Here is a 27,153-nt window from a genome sequence, read left to right on the forward strand (position 1 = left end):
AGATCCTGTCCTTCCATAGGAGTCACCTACTCAACCAAGACTGAAGGTAGGTCCTCGTTCCTCATTCCAAGAATAAGTGGGGTGCTTCTTATTCTACAGCAGACTTTTCTCTTTCATCTCCAGCCTTCACCTCTGCTAGGCTTTCATAACAGCCACCACTGCTTTTCTACTCTTGGCTAGGCATTTTTATAACCATTTGGTTTTATTTTATTTAAACTGCACAGAAACTCAAAGTAGATATTGTTACACCCACTTCTGGATGAAGAAACTGAGGGGCAAAGAAGTTAGGGAACTTTCCTTGGGTCACACATTATAAATGGACAGAGTGGAAACTGGATCTCACTCTATCAGACTCTTTTCTGAGAGCTGATTTGATGACCTGGAAGGGAACAGATCTTGTATGCTTGAAAAGAGCCTGTACATCTTGAATGCTTGAAAATAAGTGTGTGGATGATTTCAAGGGAGAAGCAATTTTGTGTCTGTTGACTTCTAAATTTTGCTTAGTGAGGGGGTGGGTGTGCCAGGGAACAGTGCAAATCAGGAAGAAAGGCCTGACAAAAACCCTGGTTTACTGCCTAGATCAAATGTTAGTTCAAACCTCTATGTGAGCTTGTAGCTTGAAGCAATAAGAATGTAATTTTAAGATGGTTTTAGGAGGTTTTTAAAGGGTAGTTTTTCAACAAATAAAACTAAAATGCTTAATTTCATTTCCATGAAATTTTTATGGCAAAGATGCTTTAAGTGATCTGGAGCCACTCTTTAAAAGGATACAGACCAAAGAAGTTGGAGAATCTTATCTTTTATATTGAGACAGCCTCAACATTGAGGCACAGCACTGAAGGTCTCAGAGCCTGACCCCATCACTATCCACCGTTAGCACAGTGGTCAATATAATCCAGGGATCCCAGAATGAGCATTTACAAATGATGAAAATGAAGCCTACAACAATATATCACCAATGTCTTGCCAACTACCTGGTTTATAATAGGTCCTTAATAATTTTATTGAATAAGGGAATAAAGGAACAAATAAATGAAATGAGTGATTTTCCAGAAGGTCACACAAACAGGGACAAAAATCCAGTGTTCTAAACCCTCACTCCATCTCTGTATCTATTCATATCATCCTCTGGGTGAGGCTAACCAACTTTAAAATGGATATTTGGATGTCGGAATGAATAGAGCAGTGTGCCTGACTTAAGTAATATCCACATCTTAATTAGAGATGTGGAAAAGATGGAGATGATAAAGCTCTCCTGTCATCCAGAAGCCTTGACTATTCCGTGTGGTTCTCCTGTCATTTCCAGAAGCCTTGACTATTCCGTGTGGTTGGTTTGATTTCTAATGCGCGTCTGCTCCATCTCACCGATTGCTCTGCGCAATATGCGGTTCATGTTACAGAGTCAACAATTCTTTATCATCTGTGTGGTCAGTCACCCTTTGCTGTTCCTTCCTAGTAATTGTTTAATCTGGGCTCCCCTGCCACATTTTTTTGGCTGCCTACTCTCCCTGCTCCTGTCAGTCTGGTTGTACTCAGGAATGCAAATGCTCAGAAAAAGTCCAGAGTCAATTATAACTAATTAGGTGTTTTATCTGCTGCTTTGTGTTATCTGTGCCTTCTATGGACACACAGCATAGGCTGGTTGAACAACCACCCCTGGACTGGGGAGTGTTCTAAGATTCACACACAGCTCCCTATTGTCTGTGCTAATGGAGGTAAAGGGTGGCATGGATGTACAACAGAGGCATTTAAAAGTCAAGGTATAGTTCACACCCATTTTCATTGTACATTTTAGTGTTTACAACTTTATATACCTGTGCAACCATCACAACAACCAAGGCGGAGCATACTTGCAACATCACAAAAAGTTTCTTGTGCCATCTCTGCCAATCTGCCCCTACCTTGGCCCCTAGCAACCACCAGTCTGCTTTCTGTCACTATAGATTAGATTTTTCTTTTCTAGGGTGTCACACAAATGGAACCATTGAGAATGTATTCACAAAAGTTATTTTTACTTGACTTTGGAATGGTTTCTCTAATTTCCTTCCCAGTGATGTCTGGTTCAGGCTGATATTAAAATGTGTTCACATTCCCTACATCCACCCTGATTTAACAGGGTGAGCAGAGCTGGGACATGGAAGAAACGTGAGAGGCAAGACATGGAGGCTGGGGAGCATAATTATTGGCAATGAGAAGAATGTTGGCTCTCACCAGTGTCTGTAGAGTATGACAAAGTGTGTGTGCCCATATTGTGCCCTGAACCGATTTTCAAGGTCGTTCAATACAGAGTCTTCTAAATTTAACTGCCCAGGAATTGTGTGTGCTTTGCCTTGAATGGACATTTGGAAACTCCAGACTCTAGCCAGCCCCTCTCAGCCACGGAGTCATTGCTCCCTCTGGTGTAAACACAGAGATTTGTCACCCTGTGTCATGAGGCATTCCCACCCACCAGGACCCTCCCTAGACTGAAAGGAGTCAAGGGCAGGCAAGAAAGCTTCAGGTTTCCTCTGGCTGCTGTTAGGCTCATGGGTCAGAGGCTGAGTTTGTGAACACAGAGGAACACCAAGAGATCAACTGCTTGAGAGAGGACAGAACAGAGAGAAGGGAAACCCCACAGTCGGAACTACCTAGACATGCAAGATAGAGAGGTGAGGGAGCAGAGGCACAGCCTGAAAAACAAAGCAAGAAGCAATTGAGGGATGGGTTTTTTCTCCATTTATGAGACATCCTAAAAATTTACTCCTCTGCCCAAAATAGATTCAGATCCAGGATATGAGAATCCTTGAGAAGTGAATTTTAACATGGAAATACTGATAGATCTTTTAAACGACTTACACACCTCCAGGTGCTGCCGGACCTGCTTAATCCCTTTAAACCTCCAATAACTCCAACCATGGTGTTTAAAGTCTCATAAATCTGCAGAAGCTTAAGGTAGGGAAATATAAATCATGTTCAGGAGCTTAGGGGTAGGGACAGGAGATGGGCACCCCAATGCCATTTAAAACCACGGCACAGGCTTTTCATCAAGTTTTTCCAAGAAAAGCTAAAATGAAAAATATTCAGGTCTCTCGGCTGTGGTTTCATAAGTTCTCAATTTGTTCTGTTTCCCTTTTTTCAGGGGGGTGGGCTGAGGTTCAAAGGAACATTGACCAGCTAGTCAGTGGGAAAGAAAAAAATTGCAAAGACTCGTCTCACTTAGTCATTTTACGCAAAATAAAACCAAAAAGAAAAAATAATAACAAACTACTACCAGAAGCAATTAGAAAACAGCAATGTTTCTTGTAAAGCACCAACAAAAATAATGTCTGTTTTTTTGTTAAATTGTTGATTTACGCCAAAAAATGAAGTTATGGATACTATTCTACTAATAATAGCTACCTTTTCTCTTTTCTTTTTTATTCCTACTACATGCCAGGCACCTACCACTGAGCTGAGGACACACACAACCACCTCCTCCTCATCCCCCTGCTGCAAAGGCTGTCAGACTTTTTTCTGGCTCCACAGTCGTAATATTTCTCATTACAAACAGTGATTCTCAACAGCTGTTTAAGGAGGTATTGGAGAAGCCACACTCCCCTAGAATATCGAGGGAGTACATGAGAGATCCAGGGAGAAAGCTTTTCTGTGTAAAGAGTTTTGGGTACATAATCTAATTTTATCCTCACAGCAGCCCCATGAGAAATATTATCTCTGTTTTATAGACGAGGAAGGTAAGGTTCAGACTGCTTAAGTAATTCACCCAAAGTAGTATGGTTGGTAATGATGGAGCAAAAATTCCAACTCCGAGTCTGCTTTGGAAGACCTGATCTTATTCAGGATGCCATCCACCTTCTGTGGGGCAATAGACCCAGTCCAGAGAGGACTTGGAAGAATCCCACATATCACACTCTGAGAATTGATGTGTTCTCTGCTTTCTCTTTTCTGGCCTGGTCCAGTGACCTTTCAAACCCCAAACTCAGAAAAATCTACTGTGTTTACTGAGTCTTTAGTGAAACTTCAGTCCATGTAGAGAAAATAAGAGTCTCCAGCTTGTGTTGCTTGCTTCAAATTCCAGTTGGCCTGCAGGGATGTACCACCAAGTGATCCTGGGAAAACATTGGAATTTTGGTTTCCTTACCTACTGAATAGGGGTAAGACCTGTAAGACCTATCTTTGGGGTTGTTGTGAGGATTAACATGTGAGAAGGCCATCTCGAGACTGCAAAAGCCTGGCAATTGCTGGGTCATGTGATGAGTATGGTGCCTGAAGTATAACAAAGAAGAAAAGTCTCCCTAAGGTCTGTCTTCACAGGGCAGAGACTACTTGGGGGAGAGCACGTCCAGTACAGGTCACAGACCTCAGCACAAGCCCCACTGCCTTGGATGTGAGGAGGGAGAAGTAAGAAGAGGGGAAAGTATCTCTCTCCCTTAGCAGCTCTCCAGCAATGTGTTTTTAATGATGCTAACTTATACTGGACTCTTAGTTTGGGGTCTTCCAGAAGCTGACTTTGAAATAAGGATTTGAGAACAAGTGGTTTGTTTGGGAGATAATCCAAGGAAATACCAGCAAGAGAGTGAGGAAGTGAGTCAGGGAAAGGAAGACAGCCAATAAAATGTGAATTATTAAGCCAACTACAGAGGACAACTATAGCTTAATCCTTCAGAAAAACTCTGGGAAACAGTCTAAGACACACACCTCAGAATTATTCCACCCAAGGGATGAGGTTGTTGGGATATTTATACATCATATCTCACCATTCGGTGGTTGAGGGATGTTCCTGGGGGACAGGGCGGTTAATTTTCCAGCGCTTCTTTACTGCCATGTATCTTAAGACCTCGTGACCCTCCAGGGTTCCAGGTAAAGTCCTCAAGAACCAAGATGCAAATGCTGGCAGAAGGGAGATGTCTGGAAAACACTGAAATGATAAGGTAGCCTGAAGGATATGCATTCAGTGTTTGTCACACTTGCTTCATATTTCCAGATGAGAAAATCCAAATTGGAAGGAAGTTAAATGTACCACCACTCACTGAGCAACTGTCCCAGGTATTTTTGAGGTGCAAGGTTATGTTGCACATGAGCTTGAGTTCACAGTTCAGGCTAAGCAGATAACTGAGCTGAGGACACACACAACCACCTCCTCCTCCACATACCCCTCCTGCAGTGGCTATCAGACTGTTTTCTGGATCCACATCAGTAATATTTCTCACTGCAAAGAATGATTCTCAACAGCTATTTGAGAAAGTATTGGAGAAGCCACATTTCCTTAAAGACTCTAGGGGATATATGAGAATCCAAATGTAAGGACAAAGTCTATATTTAAAATACATATTTACAACTACCTCACTCCCTCATCATGCCAAGTCCCTTAACACTACGTTATTGTAATGAGTGGTAATAGGAATATAGGATAAACTAATTCCTGATCAGATGCAGTAGGTCAATATCCTCTGAAACAAACAACTGCTCAGCTAAAGGCATTGCCTCTTTTCTAACCCTTTTTGAAAAGATATAATGAGGCATCAAAGAAATAGTTTTAACTGTGTGCCAAGGATGGTTTGATTATTTCAGGAAGTTGGCAAAAGACCAGAGTTTAGGAGAAGCTGCATAGTTGTAAGTGGCTTAGCTTCTGCTGGTTCAGCATGAGACTCATCCAACATCCAGTTAAGTTGGAAGCCAGAGGTTTCTGTTTTACTTCAAGAGATTACTACTTTCTGTTCTCTTATCCCCAAGTCTCACCTCTACCCTGGCCCTTCTCTGAGCTCATCTGTATTATAAAATGTTTACAGAGTGGTTAAATTGGGAATGATAATGCCAATAATTTATGCCAAAGCAATCTCAGTTACTTTGTCTCCATAACACTCCAAATTACAGGACCTGAATTATGCCTATGATCTGAACCTCTGTTTTGTCAGGTTATAAAAAACAAGTTAAACAGAAGAAAAGGTAGTAGATGATTCCTCCAGGTAAGGTGTGCTTCTTTTAACTTTACCTCATGTGATTCTTTGGCTGTTAATGAAAGCCATCATTGGTACTTGTAATTTTTCCTCTGAGCGCCTAAGCATTTTATTATAGCTCACAACACCTCCACTTCTAGCTGAGGTCTTGGTTGCTGGACACAGACTTAGAGAGGTCAGCAACAGTACCACTTTATCGAGTACTAACTTCTCCAAGTTGGAGCCTCCCCTTTTTGCAGATCCTCTAAAAACAATGGCTTCCATATCATTTATGGCAGTGCTTGAAGTATTTACAGGGGTGGGAGGGTGGCCATCTCATACTTACTATCTTAGGGCTTCAATCTATCTATCTTTGCCTCTGAGAAAAGAAGAAATTCAAGTCATCTTCCCTTATCCCCATGCCCGTCACTCTGTACCTCAACTTGATGGAGAGATTTCCCACACTGAGTGGGCATCACTTAGTAAAAGGTGGAGTCCTTTCTCTGTCACTCTGCTCTCTTCCTCTTTCCTCTGCATTGTTGAAGATGCTGTGTGATTCTCAGTTCTCTTCTCTCATACTTGCTATAGTACTTTTATCACTTTTGGGATCTGTCCCATGAAGAAAGTCTCCTAACTTGGGCTTATGCTTAGGGGGAAAGAGAGGCACAGGTAAGCCTCTGGCCTAGGCCACATGCTTTAGACCACTCACCAAAGAGAGGCCCTTATCTTTCAGACACGAGCTCCATGAAGAGCTCCTTTCCTTTGTCATTGCTCCCTGTGAGTATACAGATCATCCTTAAGAACTTTATGAGGAAGACAAAGATCATCCTTAGGAATTTTATAGGGAAGACAGAAAAGACTAAGTCCCCTGCTTGGGGACATGATTTGACCATTTCCTGAAGTCTCGCAGCCTCCTTTCCTTTCCTGCCCCCATGTTTTCTGTAAGCATTTTCAAGGAGACAGAGAAAAGTATAAGAATATAACAATTAATACCTGTTTACCCTCTTTCTAATTCACTAGTTGTTAATCTTTTGCCACATTTGCCGATCTGAATGCGTCGTGTGTATGCTCTGTTTTTAATTGTTCCAAACCATTTGAAAGTAAGTCACAGATATCAGAGTACTTTATCCTCGAATAGTTCAGAAGGCATGTCCTAAGAATAAGGGCATTATCCTGTTTTTATATAATTTATATAACCCCAATACTATTATCACACCTAAGAAAAGTAGTAATTCCAGACTATCAGATATCCCCAGTTGTTTCAAGAATGACTTTTATAGCTGTTTTCATTGTGCTAAAATACAAATAACATAAAATGTACCATTTTAATCATTTTTAAGTGTACAGTTCAGTGGCATTAAGTACAGTCACACTGTTGTGCAACCATCACCACCATCCACCTCCAGAACTTTTTAATCTACCCCAACTGAAACTCTGCATTCAGTAAAATACTAACTCCTCAGCCCCTGGCAACCATCATTCTACTTTCTGTCTCTGTCATTTTGATAACTCTAGGTATTTCGTGTAAATAGAATCACACCATATTTGTGCTTTTGTCACTGACTTATTTCACTTAGCCCAGTGTCTTCCAGGTTTATCCATGCTGTGGCATGTGTGAGAATTTCCTTCCTTTTTAAAGCTGAATGACATCCCATTACCTGCATAGGCCACATTTCGTTTATCCATTCATGCATGTATGAACGCTCTGGTTGTTCCTACTTTTTGGCTATAGTAAATAATGCTGCTATGAACAGGGTGTACAAATATCTGTCTGAGTCCTTGATTTCACTTCTTTGGATGAATATCCAGAAGTGGAATTGCTGGATCATATAGTAATTTTGTGGTTAATTTTTTGAGGAATAGCCATCCCATTTTTCACAGCAGCTATACCATTTTACACTCCCACTAGCAATGTGCAAGAGTTCCAATTTCTCCACATCCTTACCAATACTTGTTATTTTTTGTTGCCTTTTTAATTTTATTGATGGGGTCCTGCTCGTTGCCTATGTTGGAGTGCAGTGGCTATTCACAGGCATGATCATAGTGCACTGCAGCCTCTAACTCTTGGTCTCAAGGGATTCTCCCACCTCAGCCTCTTGAGTAGCTGGGACTACAGCATCATTGTGCCTGGCACTTTCTTTTTATAATAGCCAACTTAATGTGTTTGATTTCATTGTGATTTTAATTTGCTTTTCCCTATTAGTCTTTTTATGTGCTTATTGGCCAGTTGTACATCTGCTTTAGAGAAATGTCTATTTCAAGTCATTTCCCCATATTTTAATGTTTTTTATTTTATGGTTGTTGAGTTGTAAGGATTCTTTACATATTATGAATATCAATTTGCAAATATTTTCTCCCATTTAGTGGTTTGCTTTTTCTCTGTGTTGATTGTGTATTTTGATGCACAGAAGTATTTAATCTTGATGTAATACAGTTTATCTATTTTTTTCTTTCTGTGCTTTTGGTGATAACCAGAAAATTTTAAATTACATGTAGCTGAAATTATATTGCTATTGGACAGTTCTGGCCTAGAAGTTTGATTAGATTTAGGTTAATCAATTTTGGCAAGAATACTTCATAGTCTGGACACAGTGGCTCACACCTGTGTCCAGGAGTTCAAGAATAGCCTGTGCGACATGGCAAAACCCTGTCTCTACCAAAAAATATATATAAATTAACAGGTGTGGTGGCACACATCTATAGTCCCAGCTACTACGGAGGCTGAGGTGGGAGGATCACTTGAGACTGGGATCTCAAACTGCAGTGAGCTATGATTGTGCTGCCGTACTATAAACTGGGTGGCAGAGCATGAACCTATCAAAAAAAAAAAAAAAAAAAAAGAATACTTCATAGTTGATGTTGTGTACTTTATAATCCATCACAGCAAGAGCTATATAATATCTAGTTGCCCTACTGTTAGTGATGCTAAATTTGATCATGTGGTTAACCGCCAGATATCTGGATTATAAAGTACACTTTGCAATTTCTAAATAATTTGTGAGATGATACTTTGGCACCAGAATGCCTTTTCAGATATTATCAAAGCTTGACACAGGTTAGCCCTCTTAGAGAAACCTACAGAGCAAAATTAAGGGAAAGAATCGGTGAGTCAGATCCTAAATGCATGACCCTCCAGGAAGGCAATTCAGATAACTCCCTGCCTTTGTACCTTGGCTTTTCAGTGGCTGCAACACTCAGAGAACATGTCTTGCCTACTCCATCTGCCTGTCCCTTCTCTACGTAATCTGTATCACTCCTTTGGGCCAGTAATTTCCATTGTAAGTATACCTTCAGCTTACCCAAGCCTCATTTTCTGCCTTGCTCCTGGCAATAACCCAAACTTGGGCTACATCCTCTGCTTCTGCATTTCTGAGAAATCTCAAAGGGAATATCTCATGCACTGAATAACCTGTCTTTTTTCATCTCTTTTGCTTTCTGTGATGACATTAATATCTGTGCTAATATCAATATTAATAATGCTACATTAATATCTGTGCTCTTGGAGCAACCAGAGCTGCAAACTCCCACGATACCAAAGTGGCCCTAGACTTCCCAGAGTGTTTTCTGGCTAAAACCATGCTGAGTCTACGTGAAGTGGGGAAAAGTATTTTCTTCCTCCCCCTTAAGACACTTTCCTCCCAGGTGCCGACGTGGTGCCTCTGTACTCTTCTGTCTCACAACATCGGTTATGAAATCACATCCTTCAGTTTCTGCTTGACTTGCTAGAATTGGGCTCATCATGAATATTCAGGACAGACACCTTGTTCCCTCCTGGGCCCCCTCTTCTCCCCAGGTATTTCAGCAAGAACATCTTCCCTCTTCTTGTAGCCAAATCAGCTCCTGGCACCCCAACCACTTTTATTGAGAGGGATATAGACTCAATTTAGGCTCCCAAAAGGACAACTAGTCATATTCTCTACTACAGTACCTAAGTCGGAAAGAACTTTCCTACCAAAATTTTCTTCAGCATGTTTATATGATTGCAAGCCCAAATGGCTGATCATGTAATCAAAGGTCTTCAGTTAGGTCCTAAAGTTTGCTCCCATTACAAGCAAAAAGAGATACTACTAACCCTTCCAGAATAGCTCCATGGACCCAAGGATCCAAGACACCAAATGAGGAAGTTAAGAATAAGCACAAGTGATGTAAAAATCTAATAGTATTTCTAGAAGGTAAGATAGAAGAAAAGCTTTGCAATTTTGAGGTAGGGAAAGATTTCTTACTATGCAAAAAGCATGGACGATGAATCAAAAAGTTGATAAATTTGACTTCATTAAAATTTTAAAACGTTGTTCTTTGCAAGACACTACTTTAAAAAATGAAAAGTTAGTACAAACAGTGGTTCATACTTCTAATGTCAGCACTTCGGGAGGCTGAGGCAGGAGGATTGCTTGAGCCCAGGAGTTTGAGAGCAGCCTTGGCAGCATGGCAAAACCCTGTGTCTACAGTAAAAAAACTAAGAAAGCCTGGAGTAGTGGTGGACACCTGCATTCCCAGCTACTTAGGAGGATGAGGTAGATGGCTAGGAGAAAACATTTGTAATACACATATCTGGCAAAGGATTTATATCTGAATAGAAAGAATTCTTACAATTCAATAATAAGAACACAACACAATTTTAAAATGGGCAAAATATTTGAAGAGACACTTCACCAAAGAAGATATATGAATGGCAAATAAGAACATTAAAAATGCTCAACATGATTAGTTGGTGTTGAGCATTAGTCATCATGCAAATAAACCACAATGAAATACCAGTGCACAGTCACTAAAATGGTAAGAAATTTAAAAGACTGACCATACCAACCCTTGACAAGAATGTGGAAGCCACTGGAATTCTCCTACAATGCTGTTGAGAATGTAAAATGGTACAATCACTTTGAAAAAGGGTATGGCTAGTAGAGACAGAGTTTCGCCATGTTGGCCAGGGTGGTCCAGAACTCCTCATCTCAGGTGATCCACCTGTCTCACCCTCCCAAAGTGCTGGGATTATAGGCGTGAGCCACTGAACCCAGCTGGTAGTTTCTTGCAATGTTAAACACACACCTGTCATATGACCCAGACAGTGAACTCCTAAGTATTTATCTAAGAAAATAAAAACATATGTCCACACAAAAGCTTATACATGAATATCCATAGAAGCTTTAATAACAGCCCAAAACAAACATCCCTCAACAAGATAAACAAAATGCCATATATTCCTATAATGGAATACTATTCAGCAATAGAAACAAATGAATTATTGATATGCCAATAAAATGAATAGATCTCAAAATAATTATGCTGAGTGGAAAAAGCCAGACACAAAAGAGTACATATTAAACAAGTCCATTTATATAAAATTCTGGAAAATATAAACTTCCCTGAAGTGACAGAAAGCAAATCAGTAGTTATGTGATGCTAAGTGCAGGAGGCAAGATGAACTGCAAATATATACAAGGGAACTTTTTGGAATGATGGAAATATTTCATGTGTTAATAATGGTGGTTTTCCAGGGGTATGCATCTGTTAAAAGTCATTAAATCACACAAATTTGTAAAGTGGCAAAGAGGAAGTTAAAGCAGAGAAGGAGTTGGAAGCTGAGTCATGAGAGCTCCTCACGTGCTCAGGGAAGTTAGGCAAAAATCTCAGGCTGGAAATAGACTAGACTGAGTTCCATATAGCTGTAGTCAGAAAAAGGGTGATCTTACTGGTGATAAAGACCACTCAATGGTGAGCCACACATACATCCTTCTTGCCTGGAGGGCTTTCCTCTTCCCAGCCACATCTGTCCAGCTTGTAAGACTCTCTTCCTCTAAGAATTATTTTTTAACTTTTCCCTGCTCATTCTGCATTTACAGCATGATTTCTACTAAGTCACTTATGTAGCACTTCCTTTCATAGCTAGTTGCCATTGCATATCACTTTTTAAGTCAGATATTACCAAGCATTGGCAAAAAGGTGAAGAAAGAGAATCCTCACCCACTGCAGGTGCAGCCATTCTGAAGGACAATTGGGCACCTTGAATCCACCAAACCCACTCCTGGGTATACATCTGGGGAAATTCTTCCCTGGGAACACAAGATGTTTCTAACAAGCTTCACTACCACCCTGCTGGAGATGACCTAAGTGTCCATCTCTAAGGAATGTACAGGTAAGATGTAGTATGTGTATACAATAGGATAATGAATTATATTTTCATTTAGAAACCTGGATTGATCTCAAAAAATTGAGTTGAGAGGGAAAAAAGCAAAAACAGAATGGGATTTATTATACAATTTCATTTATGTATCAAACACACACATAAAGCAGCCTTGTATATTTTTGTAAGGGCACTCATATATCTAAATAAGTATCTGTTGGATGGATTGGAAGAATTACATTAAATGTATTAGAGTGGATGCCTATGGGAGGAGGGCTGTGGGATTGGTAATGATAGATGCAGGAGAAAAAACAATAAACCTTTAAAACATGTTTTCACAGAAAGGTTGGTTCTTCTATGAATAGATGGTAATATTCCACAAACTGAGAAGGAGGATTACCTCAAACATTTGCACCTGAATTCCAAAAGATACAAACAAGAAAAAAACTAGATATAATTCTAGCGTTTTGTCTGTTTTTCATATTCAAAACAAATAAATTTTTTCCTGCATTATGAGTTTTCTGTTGTTGCCATAACAAATTACTATACACTTAATAGCTTAAAACAACATAAATGTATTGTCATACAGTTCTGTAGGTAAGAAGTCTACCACATGTCTTGTTGGGCAAAAATCAATGTGTTGGTAGGACTGCGTTATTTTCTGAGGGCTCTAGGGGAGTTTCATTGCCTTTTTCAGCTTCTAGAGATCACCCACGTTTCTCATCCCCTGGCCCTCCTCCTGTCTTCAAAGCCAGCAAGGACAGGGCTAGTTCTTCTCACATCTCCTGCTCTACCTCTGACCTTCTCTTCTGCCTCCCTCTTTCACTTTTCAGGCCTCTTGTGATTATATGGGGCCCACCTGGATTGTCCAGGACACTCTCTCTATCTTAAAATCAGCAGCTTAGCCACCTTAATTTTTTCTGCAACCTCCACTCCCCTTTGCCATGTAAGGTAACATTCACAGATTCTAGGGATTAGGACATGGACATTTGGTGACCTGTTATTCTGCCCACCACACCTGAGCATAACATTTTTTCTCATTGTGAATCAGTTATTCAGCCAAATGACAAAAGAAAAGTTGATTCTACTACTTGCTAGATCCCCATGGTAAAAGCTGAAGTTACAGTAGTGGTCAGAAGTTGGGGGTTTGGTGATCTCAAAAATTGAGTTGAGAGGGAAAAAAGCAAAAACAGAATGGGATTTATTGCACAATTTCATTTATGTATCAAACACACACGTAAAGCAGCCTTGTATATTTTTGTAAGGGCACTCATATATCTAAATAAGTATCTGTTGGATGGATTGGAAGAATTACATTAAATGTATTAGAGTGGATGCTCCTTGCAACAAAAATTCCCATTCTGGCATATTTTAGCTAAGGGAAAAATGAGAAGTATTCTGATTAAGCTATCTTATTACAATGTAAATGACTGGCCTCTAGAAGAGATATTTATGTTTTTTTCAAAAAAAGCACCCTAACCCAGGGCCTCATAAACTTTAATGGGCATACAAATTGCCTGGGAATCTTGTTAAATAGAATCTTGTCAAATAGATCCAGTAGGATTGGCATGAGGCCTTTGTCTGCTTTTTCACAAACTTTCAGATGATGCTAATGCTACCTGTCCAGGGCTGCACTTCTGTTTGAGTTAGGGAGCAAGACCCTAACCCAAACAGGGCTCCAAGTGCAAGCCATAGTCAGTCTGACCCTGCCATCAATCAATCTTTATAATGGATTTACCTCCTTCTAAGAAGTGATGGTAGTTGATCAGCTTTGCAAAACACCACACGTTGTCACTATGTGGTGACAAAATACACTGTGTGTGACAAAATACCCCAGCAGAGAGGACACTGCATAATGGGAATGCCCTCGGTTTCCCACAAAGATGCTTTCTGACCAAGACCCACATTCATTCCCAGATGTGAGTGTGCTGTATACAATCCTTAACAAAACAGTAAGTCTCCTGTTTTCCCTGGCCAGGACTCCTAGCCTCCAATACTGATGCCCCCAGACAGTGTGACCCAGTGGCCCAGTGTCTAAATTTATATATATTGTCAGAAGTGTATTTGATTGGGCAAAATCAGGAATACATTGGGACAGATTACCTGAGCTATTTCTGAAGTATCTTACTAGATAAAGTAATAAAGACTGACAAGGTTCAACATTAACTCTCTAGTGGGGATGGGATTTTGCATACTAGTTTCTTCAGGGCTGAGAAATAGATGAGCAGAAAACAGAGCAGAAGCCATGGAATCTCCATAGGTAGGTTGGATTCCATTTACAGTGACCTCAAGGGAACTCTGGCCAAAGAAAGTACCTTAGTAAAGCTCAAAGACCAATGGGAGGACACATTATTGCATCAAGGTGAATTGATAATGTAATTTGTAAGGTAAAAGAATGCAAGTTCCTATATATACCACGTGGCTGTTCCTGATTAATGAGTTTGGGCAGTACCACTTCATACTACACTTTTGAACACTGATGTACTTGTGTGTTCTCTGAACTGCAACTTGTTTGGGCTGTAAAACTTGGATCACTTTGGGGCAAAAAGCAGAATCATACCTGCAATTCCATACCTTCTACTTACAAAATAACTAGGTGCATCTCATATCCTTAGCAGAGTGCTATTATAACATTTCCCCTGAGGATTCCTTGAGAAACCTCCATTTTATGGCATCTATAAGCCTTCTTCCCAGATTATTCTGGGTGAGTAGCTGCTAAAAGCCCTCTTGTATGAACAAACACTGTGGAAGCTCCCCCACTCAATCAGCACAAATCCAAAGTTGGTACCCCTGTGACAGAGCAATGGTGGAAGGCATGGATCTCTGCCAGGTGAAGAGGAGACATATCTGACTATAGCAGGACTTAAAGCTGTCATTCATGCAGCATCTCAGCTGAATGACCTCTGTGAGAGCTGTTTGCTATTGCAGAACAAATTAAGTTAGAGATCACCATTCTCTCTCACCCTAAGTATTCATTCAAGTATTAAGGAGTAGAACTTTCATCAGGTAGCAGCTTTTAAGACATAGAGTCTAATACCCATCATTTTATGGATTTGAAAAAAATGAAGACTAGCTAGGAAGGCCCAGGAAACAAACTTACTCGCCTACCCTTATGTTTATATCTCACTCCCATCTCTATACTTTTTACGACTTTTATACTTTTAATTTCTTCCTTTCCTTCCACTTACCTTGGGATGATGGTTCCTGAATTTCTTGCCTTCACCAAAACTGGATGGATGGTTTTTCTTCCTCTGCTGAAGGAAAGAAAGCTATGACAGCTCAAAGATAAGGGAAGTAAATAGATCAAAATCAAACAGGTAGTTCTTGGTAGAGATGATATCCAAACCCAGCTCACAGAGGCTAGTCAGGCGACTTGTTTGAGGTCACATGTCTAGTTGATGGCAATGCTAGGACCAGAACCTGCCTCTGACTTCAAGACTTTTTCCCACTAAGCTTTCCTCAACCATAGCTAGAACACCCTTCCCCATATCTGATGGAATGACACCTCATTACAGATTCAAAAATACCTTTGAAGATACTGACCTTGAAAGCCGAAGGTCAAGGTCTGCTCTGGGGAAAAGGGTAAATGGAGCTACCTGGAAATGCTATTGATCAGGCCTGGGTCTTTTATCTCACAGTCACATTAGCCTTCCCACCTAATTTCATTTTTAGGGCTTACGCTTTTTAATTCTTTTCCAACCCAATCCCTGTCTGGCCATGTGTTATTACTATCTTGCTATTTCAAGTTTCTCTCCAGCTGGGTAAATCTTCATTTTGTGTCCTAGTCCTGGGTTCTTCTCTCTAATTTTCTCTCATCTGCCCAGGAGGCCAATTTACCCTCCCACCCTTCTGCTCAAATCTCACTCAACTCTTCCCACTTCTATACTTTGCCCATTTTCATACTTTCTAGTTCCCCCTTCCCTTCTACTGCTTTTGGAATGATGGCTTCTGAATTTTTTGCCTTCACCAAAACTGGATGACTTTTCTCCCTCTGCTGAAGGAGATGGGCGGGGTAAAGCCGTGAAAGCCCAAAAATGCCATCTTTCATCTTATTTTCTATTTCTAGCATATATTCTATTTATAATTCCTGCCTCCCTCATAGCAGATTGACACAGCACTCTGCTTAGTTCCCAGAATAAATGCAATTCAAGAATGAGAGGCAAGTCCAGGCTCCCAGGATTCTTCTGCAGTCAGGCATTTGTTAGCGTTCTTTTCTGCTAGCATTTGAGGAGTGTCTCTGCTGGTAGCTGTGCTTTTCTGAACCCATCTTCCACTGTCCCAAAAATGTCTTCCATACAGGATTTTCTTCATGGCAGATTTCCTTTCCTGATTATGTCTGGACTAAGCTTATATTAAAGGCAGTGTTTATTCCTCACACATGCATTGACTGTGCCATAAAAGATATTTAAATATTTGTTGAATAAACAAATGAATGTTGGCATATTAAATGATAAGTTATAACCTGAGTTTGTGGGAAGCCAATTTGGATTTGTAGTTAATCCACAAAGTAAACAATACACGTACAAATTTACATTTTCAAATTAAAAATCAATTTTATATGATACTCAGTATCTCTGATGTCCCCATCACCAAAGCATCATAAAATCTCAAGGAAGAAACAACATTTACAGAGTAACTTCCGCTTTAGGAACTGTGCTTTGCTTAAATAATTTCAATTATTCTACAACATGTGAAATAGGTATTATTATCCCCACTTTGTGTGTAACAAAACTGAGACTCATGCAAGTTGAGCAGCTTAGCCTAGGTAACAGAAGAAGGAAGTGGCAAAAAATGAATTAGACCCAAGTTTATCTGACTTCAAAGCTCACTTTATAAACCAAAAGAGGACTTGGGATCTTGGTGCACAGCATCTGATGTAGCACATGCTGATGACTTCTGGTGCAGACTGTGTTCCCCTTGACTATTTCTTTCCTGCTTAGCACACAGTATGCTCAAACAAATAGTGTTGAATTAAATTATTGAATGTACAATCTAGACTCAAAGTTCTTTCATCTAGTGGTATTCTAATATTCAGGGCATGATATAGACACTTTAGAAGAAAACCCAGCATCAAGCTTTGGAAGGTTATTGTGTCAGGATGCACAAGCCAATGTTCTCTGTCTTGTCTTCTTCAGGAAAAATAGACATGGAATGATGAGTTGAGTAGGCAAGATTAGGTAAGAGCTAAGGGAAACATGGTAAAACACTGGATCAAGCCACTGAGGAAAACACAATATTTTTGTCTGCAGATGCCTGTCTCTCTCAGATAAGCTAGTCTTGAGTGGCTGCATAGGCACTAGGAGCTGTTTTTCTGCATTTGTGGCAACAGTAAGAAGAGTCTTCTAGCAGAAACTGACCTTGTTCAGCAGCATCCTCTCCATGTTAACGTGGAGTTGTCAGTGCCTTTCATTTCTCTCTGATGTGTAGCTTTAATTGTATCTTTGCTTTTATGTAGAGAATAGATTCATGTTCCCAAGAAGATGTCTGGGAAAACCCGCTGCCAGCCTCGAACACAAATAGAAGCCTGAAGAAACTGCTGTTTCATGGGTGGGTGCAAGGAAGAGAAAATGAAAGAGGACAACAACCTCCAAAGGTCTGAAGTTCAAGCATGGAGAGATCACAGTTCCTCTTGCCCTATTCTAAGAAGTGCAAACAGGAGCAATTTTATTCAAAGGAAAATGAGGAAATTGCCTTCTGGGGGATGTTACGTGGTGCTGAAAAGCTACCATCCCCACAAAAAGCTGTTAGTCACCCATACAGGAGCTCCCATAGCTGAGGGATAGCTAATACCACTGTTGATACAGTTATCTATTACCTTACTCAATTTTTTATGCATGTTTTTCCATGTTTGAGATCATACTGTATAAAATTTTTGCAATCTGCCTTTTCCAGCTAACATTGTAGCTTGTAAGCATTTGAAGGGAGAATATTATAAAATCTAGCCATTTTACAGTTGAGAGAGACATCAGACAGAAATAGCAGCAATGACAGGCACTTCTGGCTGGCTCCCGGGAGCTTAAATAGTGCTGTCCCACCTGTGGTATGGTGTACCCATTTATACAACCTCATGAAGCAGTTAGCAGTGGTTGGCTCTGGGAGGCAGGATCAAGGGAGGTGTTCTTTTAAAAAATCTCTCAACTTCTTATATTTTTAAAAATTTCATAATAAACCAGTATCACTTTTATAGTCAGGAAAAAAAAAAAATAAAGATGTCTCCTTCTTGCTGCCAAGAAAGCAGCAAGGCATTAGAATCTGATTCAGAGGAAGAGGAGCAAGCTACCCAGGCTCATCTCACCATGCTTGAGGCTCCCCATCTATGGGATGGAAACAGTCACCCTGGACCCTCCCAGAGTAGAGACTATCACACTATCTGTCACCTATGGAGAAGGTGATGTCACCCTAGGACAAGGTGAAGAGCAGCGCATATCTGGAAGTAGCCGAGCTTTGTGGTCCACAGCTGCTCACTCCTTCAAAGTCCCCCAAAGCCTCTCAGAGGAAGAACAGGAATTTGCCTTATTTGTGATTATAACCTTCCAACTCAGCCATCATTCAGAACAGACTGGAACCTCGGTATCTTTAGACCCTGAAAAAGGAGTTAAGCTACATTCTTTTCCCATTGCTCACAAACAGGGCCAACTCATACATTAGGCACAGGAGACACAGTACCTAGGGACCAAAATACTGTTAGGGGTATACAAAATGTTTTAACATATTGTATTCATGTATTTACCATAATGCCAACACAGTGATAAAATATGAATTTTTCATATTTTTAATGAAGGAAGGGGTCCAAAAAGGCAAAAGTTCCTACTTCCCACAAAAATCACAGCATGGCCCTGGTCACTTAGCTTCTATTTCAGCTTCATATTTTCCAAGCCCTTCCGTGAAATTATCAAGGTGGACTGTGAACCAGAATGCCTACTATTCCTCTCTAATCATCTTCGACATCATTCTGGTAAAGAGCAAAATTTTGGGTGTAAATTTTGGCATGAAAATAACCAGAGCCACGAGGTTAAACTGAGACTCTCACAGCATAATTAGGCAGACGGAGACATATTTGCAGAGAGCAAAAGGAAAAGCTTTTAAAATCACTCCCACAAAAACCGTTAAAACACTGATGGATAAGGCACAATAACTCTAGGAAATGATCTGGCATTGCCCCCTTTTCCTAGGAATAATTGTCCCTCATTCCTTAGGATAGCATTTCTGTGAAATGTGAATATCCCTTTTATAACTCTGGTCCTTTTAAAATTAGAGTTATAAACAAATAAGGACAATTTGCAAACCATTTGATTACATCCCTGTACTTTACCAAGATTCCCTAAGGGGGCACTTACACCACTTTTTACACGATTAAATATTTAAATAAAAACTCGTTGAAGTGAATCATGGGACAGAAAGGCATTATGAAGCACATGTTTTGGTACGGTGCAGCAGCAGCCTTTAGATGTACGGAGCACATGGAATATCTGCTCCCTGCAGACCAGGTATAGCGTAACGCAGCAAGGGGCTTTGAAGGGAGAGAATACTGTTTTCAAAGAAGGAAGCCAGTAGAGAAATTACCAGTTTTACTTAGAATTCCTTATGCAGCCGCCACAAATACACAGCATGCCATCAAGAACCAGGAAGGAAGCAAAACAGAGCATTGGAGCAGCGGAACTCAAGTCCCAAAGCACATGCCGGTTTAGAAATGTCATGGAAAAGTTATCGTGCTCAAAATCACTTCATTCCTCTTGTCACATTACCCATCTAACATGAGAAGAAAAAGAATCACCTCAAATAACTGTGGTACAAAAGAAAATCAATCATTTAAAGTCACTTTGTTTATAAAATCATGTAATTTTCCAACACATTTTATTATTATAATTTTCATTGGTAAACATTAATTGAGCAGACACTATGTGAGGAGAGTGGAAATGCTGCATTAGATAGCCCTGACCCACTGGAGTTTGCAACATGGTTAGAAACCATGAAAATACGAGATGTAAGTGGATCACAGCAGTATCAAGGCGTACATGCAGAATGACAGAGGAGTGGTCCCAACTGTAAGTTTTGTATGAGAGCCAAGAGAAGAGAGAATCCTTAAGTGACTGAGCATCATTGAGGATCTGGCAGGAAGCAGATGGCTTACTCAAAAGAGTTTGACTACGGAAATATTTACCAGAGAATGGGCAGAGTTGAGTGAACCAATCACAGTGGTGAACTTAGGGACTAGCAATTGTGGGAAGCCGTTACCACCCCTAGACCTGAAAGGGAAAGGGAGGGAATGATGTTATTGGAGCCACATGAGAACTGGTTCCATGGAAGACAGAGTGCTAGACAGTAGCTGAGGCTACGGAGGCAAAGCTAGAAGCTCAGTTTGGTCATACATTGGGAAATATATACCTAATGTATGACCACCAGCTGATACCGCCAACAGGCCAAATCCAACCAGCTACTAGAGAGCAAGGAAGCCCAGGGGATACAATTCTGGTGCAGACACCAGGCTAGAGCAGGGAGGCTAGAGAGTAGACCTAGAGAGACAAATGGAGACTAGCCTAGCACACAGGCTGGAGAGCTTGCAATGGGCCTTAAGACAAAAGGAGGATACACTGGCATAGAAAAGGAAGGGGGAGATCATCTTAAGCAGAAGTAGACATGTGGATATAGGAAATGGGAAATATTTTTTTTCCAGTGAGGAGGCAATATGTACACAGTGCATTTTCCTAAGAAGAATAAGGCTGTAACATTCAGGAAGCTTGTAGGAATTGGCATAGGTCAGAGTTTCTTTGTCACAGCACAACTGACATTTGGAGTAGGATAATTATTTGTTTGGGGGACTGTCCTCCCCTTTGTAGGATGTTTAGCAACAGCCCTGGCCCCTACCCTCTATATGCTAATAGCAGCCCACTCCCAGTTGTGATGGTAAAAAAACGTCATCACACATTGCCAAATGTACCCTAGGGCTGCAAAACCACCTCCAAGTTGAGAACTACTGGAAGGGGAAATGGAGGAGACCATGATCAGAAAATCATTGAAACACAAGGTGAATGTAAGATGCTATGGGCTTAGATCAGTGTGGAGCAGTGAGACTGGCAAGAAACAGACAAAGGCACGGGGCCTGTAGCTGAGAGGCAGATGGGCTGTGTGAGAAGAGGCAGAGGGGAGTGGAGATTTGGACAAGGGACTGAGTTGAGCAGGGAGGTTGAGACTTAAGGTGTAGATTGGAGTCATCCACGCAGAGAGCCAGCTGGAAAACTTCTATCGGTAGGAGGATAGGAATTCTCATGAAGGGAAGATAGAGAGAAAACTAAGGACTAAGGTTTTCTTTTTCCTTTGGTGATGGTGGGGAGCAAGAGAGTATTGTGCATATTTAGAAGATGAATAATGTGGGATAGGAATAGAAGGCTCAGGAGGCAGGAAAACCAAGCAGTTTTCTGAGGGTGAGAGTGGGCTGAAGTTCAGCTCCTACCCTACTTGTCAGGTCATATGCCCAAGGGGCTACATCTACCCCTGAGTAACCACCCTTTTCTAATGTATGCGAAGGTGCCAAATGGGCCAGGGCAGTCCAAAGGAGAATCAGAGCAGCCACAGAAGACACAGGTGTCAAGAAGGGAGAAATCTTGTCCACGCAACTCACCCCACCTCCCAGTGGTAAATATTCTCTTTTTTTTCCTCCAATCACTCAAGTCCTTAAAGAAATAGAATTTGATTGGGTAGACATTTTTACTTGTGTGGAATTTTGTGGTTTGTTCTTCTTAATTGAGTGGCTATAGGAGGTGTTGCTCTCCTAGGTTCTGGAAAAAGACTACACACAGAGGCCGCAGGAAGAGGAGGGAATCCACAACCACAATGAGTGGCTGTGCTTGTCACCTCACTGGTTCCAACTCTAAATACAGATGATGGACCTTCTCATCATTTTCTCTCACAAAGAGGCATATTGTGGAAGGTAGGATTCTAAGACGGCCTCCAACATTTCCACCCCATATTGTATGTGCCCTGTATAAGCTCATCATCTCTTTGTGGGTGAGACCTGCAAATATGAGAAGCTATGATTATTCCTGTGATTCGTATTTTGTGGTAAAAGAGAACTTTCACATGTAATTAAGGTCCCTAATCAGCTGACTTCGAGTTAGTCAAAAGGGAGATTATCCTGGGCGGATCTGACTTAATCAGGAGAGCCTTAAAAAACAGACAAAAGAAACAACAGATGCCTCTGCTGGCCTGGAAGAAAGCAAACATCAATGTTGCAAACTGCCATTAGAGGGCAATAGGACTAGGACCTGAGGGTGGCTTCTAGGTGCTGAGAGCAGTCCCTGGCGAAAAAAAAAAGCCAGCGAGAAAACAGGGACTTCAGTCCCACATCCGCAAGGAACTGAATTTTGCCAGCAACGAATGAATATGGAAGAGGAACCTAGGGCTCATATGAGAGCACAGCCCTAGCCAACACTTAGATTTTAGGCTCGCAAGACACTTAGTGCAGGACCCAGCTAGCCTACCCAGACTCCTGCTCCTGGAAATTGAGATAATAAATCTGTGTTGCTTTAAGCTGCTAAGTATGTGGTAATTTGCTACACAGCAAAAAAATCCCACAGATATATATGTGAAAGGAGTTTATGTACACAGGTAGATTGGCTCCATGGAGAGTCTAACAACCATACCCCACAGCTAAATCCCAGAACTGTGCTGAACCTGAGCCAAGGTCCCGACTGTGGTATACTCACCTTCACTGCTCAGCCCCAGCCTCATCATGATCCAGGCAGCAGCTGGGTTGGGGTTGCTCTTGTTTCCTCCTATGAAATGGCACACTGAAGATCTGGGGAAAATGAGCCACAGTATAAGCCACATAGAACAGGGAGAATGAATTTCTGAGCTCACAGCTGGTATGAGACAGTTGATATTTATTATAAGGCTAAGATAGTAGAGATGGCAGTCAGGATTCCCATTCTCTGGTGCCAGACCTGTCGTTATTTGGCCAGAGAGAACTTCAGTCCCTAAGACACTGAACATGCAAAGCTGAAAGGACACTGACATATCATTTTTCAGAAGGGCCTCTTGGAATAAGGAAGGAAGGGGAAGCAAGGTGGAAAGAGAGAATAAAAAAGAGAATTTAATTCAGTAAACAAATATTTATGGTGCCCATTATGTGCATAGTTCTGTTCTAGCTCCAGAAATATAGCGGCGACTAAAACAACCAAAACCCCATGCCCTCCAGTGAAAAAATAGAGAAATTAATAAAACAAAAATTTAAAAATACATAGTATGTAATGATTGTAAAGCAAGGGAGGCGTCGGAAGGGATATTGGTGTTCCACTTAAAAGAGTCAGATAAGACTCCCTCAGAAGGTCACATTTGGATACAAGCCAAAGGTGCTAAGGAGTGAACCATGTGGATATCTGAGGAAATCGTGTTCCAGGCAGAGGAAATGCAAGTGCAAGTCTTGAGGCGGGAGAGGGTCTGGCCTTTCTGAGGGATAGTAAGATGGCCAGCATGGCTGGAGGGTAGTGAAGGAGAAAAGAGAAAATGATGTGTTCAGAGAGTTTAAGGGCTTGTGGGTTACTTTCACTTTTACTTGCATAAGGTAAGAGCCACTGAAAGTTCTAAATAGAGGAATGACATGATCAGTCTTAGGTTTCCAAAAAAGTGATTAGGCAGCTGTGATGAGAACAGGCCACAGGAGGGAAAGGGCAGAAACAGGAGATGGGTTAGGAAGCCACTGCAATGGTCCAGGTGAGAGATGAAGCTTGCTTGGACCAAGGTGATAGGTGTGGAGAGAAGTGCTCTAATTCTGAATGACTTTTGGAGATAGAGCCAATAGCATTTGCTCTGAGTGGATTTAAGGTGTGGGAGAAAAAGCAGTCAAGGATAATGCCAAGGTTTTTTAGCCTGAGCAACTGGAATTTACAGTTGTCATTTGCTGCTACAGGGAAGCCTGGAGGAGGTGGTTTGGAGAGGAATCTTGGAGTGCAGTTGTGGGGTACTCAGCCTGAGAAGCCTATTAGACATGCGATGGTGCAAAGTAGACAGTTGGATGTTATATTGTGGTGTTTAGGAAAGGATTAGGGCTGAAGACATACATTTGATATTCAAAACATGAGACTGGATGAGATCAAAAAGAGAGTGCATATAGATAGAGAAGTCCAAGTGTAAATCCTGGGGTACTCCAAGATCAAAATGTCAGGGAGAGGAGGAAGAACAAGCAAAAGAGCCTAAGAAAGACAGCCAAAGAGGAAGGAAAAACCAAGAGTGTGATGTCCTAGAATCCAAGGAAAAGAAGTGTTTCAATTATTTGAAAGTTATCAAGAGTCAAATGCTGCTGATAGGTTGAGCTGAGGCTGAGAGATGACATTGGATTTAACAGCGTGTAATTGGGAACCCGGACACAAGTCATTTCAGTGGAATGATGGGGATGAAAGCCTGTTTCAAGTTGATTCAAAAGAGATTTGGAAGAGAGAAATTAGAGATGGCAGGTGTGGGCAACTCTTTTTAAAGAACTTGGCAATAAAGGGAAGCAGACAAATGGGTCAAAGCTGAAGAGGAAAATGTTTGTATGCTGATGGGAATTATCTAGTAGAAAAAAGGAAATGATGAGAAAGGATATAGTCAATTTTCATTTGTACAAGAAAATAGCAGAAGACAATGTAACCTACATGATAAAAGATTTTATGCAATAAAAGATTTTATTGTAATATTTAAGACAGATCTTTTTAATGAAATATAATAAACACCCATGTAACCACCATCCACCCCAAGAGCTAGACCACTACCAGTAACGTCTATGTGCTCCTCCCTCTCCTACTCTTACCTCTGTTTTAGAAGAAAGCAACTTTCCTGAATTGTGTCATTATCATTTCAGGATACAATCAATATAATTTTATTCTCTTGATTGTATCTAATATATTTATTGACTGATAGATCCAGGATAATCTGACCTATGCCTCTCAACCTGGTCTCCTACTCAAACCACCTCAGTCAGACAGTGTCAGAAAATTCCTCCCTTGTGTTTAACCTGCTATATTAACATTCTATTTTATTTCATCTTCTATCTCCAGCTGCTAGTGCTTTGTCTGAAAACCCCTTCTTCTGCCCAAAGATTATTATTCATTCCTGTCGATATTATTTACTCTGCATGAAAGCAGCAATAGACTGGCACACCTTCGTCCATGTGCATACACAGAACAGACCCCAGTGGCCAGAGAATTCTTGTTATCTTGGAAGATGCACCTGCAGCTCTCAGGCCTCCAGCCTCCCTCTCCCATCCTAAGGCACACCCTGTTGGTCAGGTGCCTACAACAACACCTGGCAGCCCCTCCACAGAGGCCTCAGAAAGGCAGTTGAGAGCTAGTGACTAGAATTCCTTCATCCCCAGATCTTGCCTGTGGACAGTGGCCAACCCCAGATCATCGAGGATTCTCCAGGTGTACAAGAACTGCAGGATTTTGACAAAGGTCAGCAGAGTGGCCTCTTTACAAATGAATAGCAGTAGACTGTGAAAAGCTTTCTGCATGCATAAACCAAAAATCTAGTTCCCCCGCTTGTTCACTGATGCTTAAAATTGCTTTAAGGAGAGACAAAGGCTTTCATCTCACAACCAGAAAAAGCTTTGAAGGCCCTGGGTGAACTAATTGATTTAGACCAAGCGTCCCCAAACTTTTTACACAGGGGGCCAGTTCACTGTCCCTAAGACCGTTGGAGGGTCGCCACATACTGTGCTCCTCTCACTGACCACCAAGGAAAGAGGTGCCCCTTCCTGAAGTGCGGGGGGTGGGGGGCAGATAAATGGCCTCAGGGGGCCGCATGTGGCCCGCGGGCCGTAGTTTGGGGACGCCTGTTGTACAAACGTACTGAGGGATTAGATGATGCAATGGGCACCTTTAGAATGGGTGTGAAGTGGCAAGAGTTGTAGCAGAGAAAGATGTAGCAGAGAAAGCTTTTCCTGTCTCCTCGGATGCTTAAAAAGAACAGTCCGAGGCCAGGTGCAGTGACTCACACTTGCAATCCCAACGCAGGCGGATCACTTGAGCCCAGGGGTTCAAGACCAGTCTGGGCAACATGGCAAAAACCCGTTTATAAAAATATAATATAGAAATTAGCCTGGCATGGTTGCATGCACCTGTAGTCTCAGCTACTTGGGAGGTTGAGATGGGAAGATTGCTTAGACCTGGGAGGTTGAGGCTGCAGTGAGCCATGATCACCCCATTGCAGTTGAGCCTGAGTGACAGAGTGAGACCCTGTCTCAGAAACACACACACACACACACACCCCAGTCTTGAAATTGGAAAATCAGAAGCCCTGGAGTCAAGCTGGGTCCTGAGCCCTACTGCCAGCTGTTTGATCACGGGCAAAATTACTCAAAGCCTTGGGCCTGCTTTTTGTTTCTAAAAGGAAGGCAATGCCTACCTTCAGTTACTGTGAGAATTTCTCATCATGTTGGTAAAAGTGCCCTAGCACAGGGACCACATTCTACCCAGTAAATATTTTCTGTCTTTCCCTGTTGTTCCAGGAGGTATCTCAGGCTCTGTTCCTTCCCACTTCCCCCCTAATTACCATCAAGAGTGAGGAATCTGGAACCACGCAACCCAGGTTCAAATCCTGACTCTATCACTTGCTGACTGTCATCTTGGACAAATTTAAGCTCTCTGTGCTCAGTTCCTTCATCTGTAAAAATGGGGATAATAATAGTACTTGCCTCATGGGGTGACAGTAAGGATGAAATGAGTTCCTGTGTGTAATGCAATCAGAACAATTCCTGGCACCGAAAAACGCATTTTAAGAAGTCTTTGTTACTATGATCCTCGAGGACTTCTCACCTGTCCACTTTCCACAAGCCAAAAGATCAAGTTAAGCTCCACTTCCCCTCTCTCATCTACAGAAGCGCAGAGTCTATGGCTACACATTCCGCCCCACCCCGAACGCCCCAGCCCGGGTTTCCTAACGCCCCCAGCCCTATCCTTCACCCTCTAGGCCATCTTGTTCTTCCACCACCAGCAAAGCCCAAAGCAGCTTTCAGCTTCCCCAGCTGCGCCCTAGCGCGACGCTGGGAACGCGCCTGTGCTGAGGGGGCGGGGCGTCTCTCTGACTACCCTGGGAACGCGCCCCTGCTGAGGGGGCGGAGCGGCTCTGTTGAGGGGGCGGGGCGGC

General features: G+C 41.6%; 1 long non-coding RNA gene across 1 annotated transcript; it reads right to left on the reverse strand.

Annotated features, from left to right (window-relative positions):
- Positions 1-1,900: 1,900 nt before the first annotated feature.
- LOC141585351 (uncharacterized) lies at positions 1,901-22,823 on the reverse strand. Its single transcript, XR_012518765.1, has 3 exons — positions 22,737-22,823; positions 15,222-15,287; positions 1,901-4,894 (listed from the first exon to the last, which is right to left on the reverse strand). It is a non-coding gene; the product is annotated as an uncharacterized LOC141585351 (long non-coding RNA).
- Between the last annotated feature and the right edge of the window lie 4,330 nt (positions 22,824-27,153).

The sequence above is a fragment of the Saimiri boliviensis genome, chromosome 8, assembly GCF_048565385.1.
Source record: "Saimiri boliviensis isolate mSaiBol1 chromosome 8, mSaiBol1.pri, whole genome shotgun sequence".
Classification (NCBI taxonomy): domain Eukaryota; kingdom Metazoa; phylum Chordata; class Mammalia; order Primates; family Cebidae; genus Saimiri; species Saimiri boliviensis.